The sequence below is a fragment of the Triticum aestivum genome, chromosome 1A (genome assembly GCF_018294505.1).
Source record: "Triticum aestivum cultivar Chinese Spring chromosome 1A, IWGSC CS RefSeq v2.1, whole genome shotgun sequence".
Lineage (NCBI taxonomy): Eukaryota > Viridiplantae > Streptophyta > Magnoliopsida > Poales > Poaceae > Triticum > Triticum aestivum.
Window position 1 is genome coordinate 34,913,849 of NC_057794.1, and position 6,814 is coordinate 34,920,662.

The following is a 6,814-nucleotide window of genomic DNA, read 5'->3' on the forward strand; positions in this document are numbered from 1 at the left end:
ATTTTGATGAATCTATGGCTAGTAAAATAGTTTATAATCCATAGATAGGTTGGAATACATTAGGTTTAACACCAATATAAATAAATAATGAGTTCATTACAGTACCTTGAAGTGGTCTTTTGTTTTCTTTCGCTAACGGAGCTCACGAGATTTTCTACTTTAAGTTTTGTGTTGTGAAGTTTTCAAGTTTTTGGGAAAAGATTTGATGGATTATGGAACAAGGAGTGGCAAGAGCCTAAGCTTGGGGATGCCCATGGCACCCCCAAGATAATCTAAGTACACCTAAAAGCCAAAGCTTGGGGATGCCCCGGAAGGCATCCCCTCTTTCGTCTACTTCTATCGGTAACTTTACTTGGAGCTATATTTTTATTCACCACATGATATGTGTTTTTCTTGGAGCATCTTTTATGATTTGAGTCTTTGCTTGTTAGTCTATCACAATCATACTTGATGTACACACCTTTTGAGAGAGCCATACATGATTTGGAATTTGATAGAATACTCTATGTGCTTCACTTATATCTTTTGAGTTTTATAGTTTTGCTCTAGTGCTTCACTTATATCTTTTAGAGCACGGTGGTGGATTTGTTTTATAGAAACTATTGATCTATCATGCTTCACTTAGATTATTTTGAGAGTCTTAATAGCATGGTAATTTTCTTGAAATCCTAATATGCTTGGTATGCAAGATTAATAATAAAACTTTCATATGAGAGTGTTCAATACACTACTAGGAAAAGGCCACTAGTGGCGCACCAGTTTTGCCTACTAATGGCGCACTACTGGTGCGCCACTAGTATTTTTTACTAATGGCGCACCACTGTTGCGCCATTAGTATACCAGATACTAATGGCGCACATGTAGTGCGCCATTACTATGCCTAGAGGTGCGCCATTACTATAAAAAATAATTTTTTTATTTTTTTCTTAATCTCAGGTCACTATGGCTTAATCTCAGGTCAAATCGCACTCCATGGTCAAACTTCCCAAAAGGTCACCCATCCACACACTACTCCAGCTCAAGCAAGCTTAACTTCAAAGTCCTATCCAACCCCAGCACCAGCTCACTTCACACGCACTTGTTGATATATCTAGCATATCAATCCTATTAAACCTTGTTGATGTTCAGGACTTTGTTCATGTTCATGAGTGTGATGAAAGTTTGAAAAAATATTTCAAACGTCCGTTCATATTACGTATCATATTTTGAAAAAAAATCCCGAAAAAAATCGAGAAACTAATTTTTTTTCTGTTACTAGTGGTGCACCTAGCATACGGTGCGCCACTAGTAAGTTTGAATTTTTTTTGCCTTCAGATCTTAAAAGCCCCGTAACTTTTTTCTGTTAGGTTTTTGAGGATTTTGAAAATGTTTAACGGGGTTCCCCCTTTTAAATTTGGATGTAATTTTTCGAGTAGATGATTTTTTATGTAGAAAACTTTTTAATCCGAATTCGTATGCAAAAGTTATGCCCATTTTACAAATTCCAGAGAGATTTTGCAAATAAAGTCGAAATTCATATTTGTAAATTTTCCCAACAACTAGACCACATATCACATGGGAAACTTATTTTCTTTTATTTTTTTGACATTTTCATCATTTTCTTTTAAAAAAACTGAAAAGGCACTCCACAACGGGGGTGCATGCGAGGGAATTTTTGGGCCAAGTTAGTAATGGCGCACCGTGGGAGTGGTGCGCCATTACTAGTTCAACTAGTAATGGCGCACCACTCCCATGGTGCATCATTACTAGTTTTAAAAAAATATAAGAAAAATTTGAAAAAAATTACTAGTGGCGCACCGTGGATGTGGTGCGCCATTACTAGTTTAACTAGTAATGGCGCACTATCCCCTAGTGCGCCATTACTAGTTTTGAAAAAAAAGAAAAAAATTGATTTTTTTACTAATGGCGCATCGTGGATGTGGTGCGCCATTACTAGTTTAACCAGTAATGGCACACTATCCCCTGGTGCGCCATTACTAGTTTTGAAAAAAAATCTTGTTACTAATGGCGCACCGTGGATCTGGTGCGCCATTAGTATTTGGACACTAATGGCGCACCAACACATGGTGCACCATTAGTATATAGTAGTGGCGCACCACATGTCTGGTGCGCCATTAGTGTCAATTTCATCTATAGCCCTTTTCCTAGTAGTGATACTAAGAAAAGTTTGATGCTTGATGATTGTTTTGACATATGGAGGTAATAATATGAAAGTCATGCTAGTTGAGTAGTTGTGAAATTGAGAAATACTTGTGTTGAAGTTTGCAAGTCCCGTAGCATGCACGTATGGCAAACGTTATGCAACAAATTTGAAACATGAGGTGTTATTTGATTGTCTTCCTTATGAGTGGCGGTCGGGAACGAGCGATGGTCTTTTCCTACCAATCTATACCCCTAGGATCATGCCGTAGTGCCGGGGTTTTTGATGACTTGTAGATTTTTGCAATAAGTATGTGAGTTCTTTATGACTAATGTTGAGTCCATGGATTATACGCACTCTCACCCTTCCATCCTTGCTAACCTCTTCGGTACCATGCATTGCCCTTTCTCACATTGAGAGTTGGCGCAAACTTCGCCGGTACATCCAAACCCCGTGATATGATACGCTCTTTCACACATAAACCTCCTTATATCTTCCTCAAAACAGCCACCATATCTACCTATTATGGCATTTCCGTAGCCATTCCGAGATATATTGCCATGCAACTTTCCATCATTCTGTTCATCATGACACATTCATCATTGTCATATTGCTTAGCATGATCATGTAGTTGACATAGTATTTGTGGCAAAGCCACCGTTCATAATTCTTTCATACATGTCACTCTTGGTTCATTGCATATCCCGGTACACCGCCGGAGGCATTCATATAGAGTCATCCTTGTTCTAGTATCGAGTTGTAATCATTGAGTTGTAAATAAATAGAAGTGTGATGATCATCATTATTAGAGCATTGTCCCAAGTGAGATATAAAAAAAGAAAGGCCATAAAAAAAAGAAGGCCCAAAAAAATGCCATAAAAAGAGAGAAGGCCCAAAAAATGAGAGAAAAAGAGAGAAGGGACAATGTTACTATCCTTTTACCACACTTGTGCTTCAAAGTAGCACCATGATCTTCATAGTAGAGATTCTCTCATGTTATCACTTTCATATACTAGTGGGAATTTTTCATTATAGAACTTGGCTTGTATATTCCAACAATGGGCCTCCTCAAGTGCCCTAGGTCTTCATGAGCAAGTAAGTTGGATGCACACCCACTAGTTTCTTTTGTTGAGCTTTCATACATTTATAGCTCTAGTGCATCCGTTGCATGGCAATCCCTACTCCTTGCATTAACATCAATCGATGGGCATCTCCATAGCCCATTGATTAGCCTCGTTGATGTGAGACTTTCTCCTTTTTTGTCTTCTCCACATAACTCCCTCATTATATTCTATTCCACCCATAGTGCTATGTCCATGGCTTGTGCTCATATATTGCGTGAAAGTTTATAGGTTTGAGATTACTAAAGTATGAAACAATTGCTTGGCTTGTCATCGGGGTTGTGCATGATGAGAGCATTCTTGTGTGACGAAAATGAAACATGACTAAACTATATGATTTTGTAGGGATGAACTTTCTTTGGCCATGTTATTTTGAGAAGACATAATTGCGTAGTTAGTATGCTTGAACTATATGAGAGCATTCTTGTGTGACGAAAATGAAACATGACTAAATCTAATGCAGTGCTCAAGAGGTAGGACACAAACACTAATTAAACACAAAAAACACAACCAAAACAGAGGCTAGATAATTTATTTATTACTAAACAGGAGCAATAAGCAAGGAATAAAAAATAAAATTGGGTTGCCTCCCAACAAGCGCTATCGTTTAATGCCCCTAGCTAGGCATAACAAGCAAGAATAGATCTAGGTATTGTCATCTTTGGTAGGCAATCCATAAGTGGCTCTCATGATAGATTCATATGGTAATTTTATTTTATTTCTAGGAAACTGTTCCATGCCCTTTTTTAATGGAAATTGAAATCTAATATTCCCTTCCTTCATATCAATAATTGCACCAATCGTTCTAAGGAAAGGTCTACCGAGAATAATAGGGCAAGAAGGATTGCAATCTATATCAAGAACGATAAAATCTAAGGGCACACAATTCCTATTTGCAACAATAAAAACATCATTAATTCTTCCCATAGGTTTCTTAATAGTGGAATCCGCAAGATGCAAGTTTAGAGAGCAATCATCAAAATCACGGAAATCTAGCAAATCACACCAAGTTTTGGGAATAGTAGAGACACTAGCACCCAAATCACACAAAGCATAAAACTCATAATTTTTAATTTTAATTTTAATAGTAGGTTCCCACTCATCATAAAGTTTTCTAGGGATAGAAACTTTCAACTCAAGTTTTTCTTCATAAGATTGCATCAAGGCATCAATGATATGTTCGGTAAAGGCTTTATTTTGACTGTAAGCGTGAGGTGATTTTAGCATGGATTGCAACAAGGAAATACAATCAATTAAAGAGCAATTTTCATAATTAAATTCCTTGAAATCCAATATAGTGGGTTTAGCAACATCTAGGGTTTTAATTTCTTCAATCCCACTTTTATCAAATTTAGCATCAAGATTAACAAATTCCGAATTCTTAGAACGCCTTCTAGGTAAAGGTGCGTCATATTCAGTCCCATCATTATCAAGATTCATATTGCAAAACAAAGATTTAATAGGGGACACATCAATAACTTTTAGATCTTCATCATTATTTTCATAGGAACTAGAAGAACGCGCTTTTATAAAGGCATCTTTCTTGACACGCATCCTAGCAGTTCTTTATTTGCATTCGTCAATGGAAATTCTCATGGCTTTGAGAGACTCATTGATATCATGCTTAGGAGGAATAGATCTAAGCTTTAAAGAATCAACATCAAGAGAAATTCTATCAACGTTCCTAGCCAAATCATCAACCTTAAGCAATTTTTCTTCAATCATAGAATTAAAAATTTTTGCGAAGAAATAAATTCTTTAATATTAGATTCAAAATCAGAGGGCATCTTATTATAATTTCCATAAGAATTGTTGTAGGAATTACCATAATTATTAGAGGGATTACTAGGATAAGGCCTAGGATTGAAATTTCCTCTATACGCATTGTTACCAAAATTGTTCCTACCAACAAAATTCACATCCATAGATTCATTATTATTCTCAATCAAAGTAGACAAGGGCACGTCATTAGGATTAGAAGAAACACTCTTATTAGCAAATAATTTCATAAGTTCATCCATCTTTCCACTCAAAACATTAATTTCTTCTATCACGTGCACCTTTTTATTAGATCTTTCAGTATGCCATTGAGAATAATTAACCATAATATTATCTAAGAGTTTAGTAGCATCTCCTAAAGTGATTTCCATAAAAGTGCCTCCCGCGGCCGAATCTAAAAAATTTCTAGAAGCAAAATTCAATCCGGCATAAAAAATGTGTATAATCATCCACAAATTCAAACCATGAGTAGGGCAATTACGTATCATTAATTTCTTTCTCTCCCAAGCTTGTGCAACATGTTCATGATCAAGTTGCTTAAAATTCATAATATCATTTCTAAGAGAGATGATCTTAGCGGGAGGAAAATACTTACAGATAAAAGCATCTTTGCACTTGTTCCATGAATCAATACTATTTTTAGGCAAAGATGAAAACCAAGCTTTAGCACGATCTCTAAGCGAAAAAGGAAATAGCTTCAATTTAAGAATATCATTATTGACATCTTTCTTCTTTTGCATGTCACACAAATCAACAAAGCTATTAAGATGGGTAGCAGCATCTTCACTAGGAAGGCCGGAGAACGGATCTTTCATGACAAGATTCAGAAAAGCAGCATTAATTTTCCAAGATTCAGCATCAGTAAGAGGAGAAATCGGAGTGCTAAGGAAATCATTATTGTTGGTATTGGTGAAGTCACACAATTTAGTATTATCTTGATCCATTGCGACAAACAAGCAATCCAACACACGAGCAAACAAAAAGCAAACGGGCAAAAGAGGCAAATAGAGAAAGAGAGGGAGGATAGAGAGAGATAGAGAGAGGGTGAATAAAGCGGCAAGGGTGAAGTGGGGGAGAGGAAAACGAGAGGCAAATGGCAAATAATGTAATGCGGGAGATAGGGATTGTGATGGGTACTTGGTATGTTGACTTTTGTGCAGACTCCCCGGCAACGGCGCTAGAAATTCTTCTTGCTACCTCTTGAGCACTGCGTTGGATTTCCTCGAAGAGGAGATGATGATGTAGCAAAGTAGCGTAAGTATTTCCCTCAGTTTTTGAGAACCAAGGTATCAATCCAGTAGGAGGCTACGCGCGAGTCCCTCGTACCTACACAAAAACAATAGCTCAACGCAACCAACGCGCTTAGGGGTTATCAATCCCTTCATGGTCACTTACAAAAGTGAAATCTGATAGAGATGATAAAAAATATTTTTGTTATTTTTGGGATAGAGATGCAAAGTAAAGGGTAAAAGCAAAGTACAAGCAAAGCAATAATAAAGTGATGGAGATTGATATGATGAGAAAGAGACCCGGGGGCCATAGGTTTCATTAGTGGCTTCTCTCAAGAGCATAAGTATTCTACGGTGGGTGAACAAATTACTGTTGAGCAATTGACAGAATTGAGCATAGTTATGAGAATATCTAGGTATGATCATGTATATAGGCATCACGTCCGAGACAAGTATACCGACTCCTGCCTGCATCTACTACTATTACTCCACTCATCGACCGCTATCCAGCATGCATCTAGAGTATTAAGTTAAAAACAGAGTAA